The sequence below is a fragment of the Manacus vitellinus genome, unplaced genomic scaffold (genome assembly GCF_001715985.3).
Source record: "Manacus vitellinus isolate BGI_N305 unplaced genomic scaffold, ASM171598v3 scaffold_71_pilon, whole genome shotgun sequence".
Lineage (NCBI taxonomy): Eukaryota > Metazoa > Chordata > Aves > Passeriformes > Pipridae > Manacus > Manacus vitellinus.
The window spans coordinates 1,775,873-1,776,756 of NW_021940761.1; positions in this window are offsets into that span (position 1 = coordinate 1,775,873).

Sequence of the window (884 nt, forward strand, 5' to 3'; positions counted from 1 at the left end):
GCAGCAATGCCAAGAAGGAGGACACCTGGATAAACAGAGCTGAATGACTCCAGAGGGATCCTAAAACCACAGCAGGTGTTCCTTTCATCTCCACACTCCTCAGTGCTGGGAGATGGAGCTCTGGGCTCGTGATCTCACCGTGTAGGAGAAGAGAACAGCAGTACAGGCTGGCAGTCCTCAGGGATTAGGGTACCCCTTCCTGGAGGAGGGCATGGGATAAGCCATAAAACATGGAAACAAACAGCTACAGGATCAGCAAAAAGAGCCACATTTCTATCCCACTGCTCATTCATCTCAGTATCTAAAACCAGGCCCCCAAGGCTCTTGTTAAAGGACTCTCTTCATACTGGTTTTGATATGGGAAGGGGCATGAGCATGACTTGGCTGCTTAATTCCAAGGCACTGCCCTAAATTCTGGGATGCCTGGAATTTATTCCTGGGTGACTGAAGCAGTTAGCCCCTTGCTGGAAAGCAGTTAGCCCCTTGCAAAATTAACTGCAGCCTAAATGTGGAGAGCGTTGCTTGAACCAGTGCCAAGGTGCCTCATTTCTGTGACTAACTAACACCAAATGAATCATTTCTCTAAAGAAAACCCCTCCAACTTGGACTTTCAGGGACTTGCAAAAATAATAATTACATTTGTCTTTTATACCCAACAAACATTTTGCTCTACAGTGGAATCAAAGGGGAGAAGCTGAATACAACCACTGGCAATTATTTTGAATTTTTTTTTTTTATACTTTTAAGCACAGACATTTTGCTGTGTAAATTGAGCTCACTTCTCTCCATCTCTCAGTGAGCTTTGCTGGGGTCCAGCAAGTGCCTTTCAGCAGATGTTGTTCCTAATGAACCCAATAAAACACCACGCATGACAGAGCAAGAAA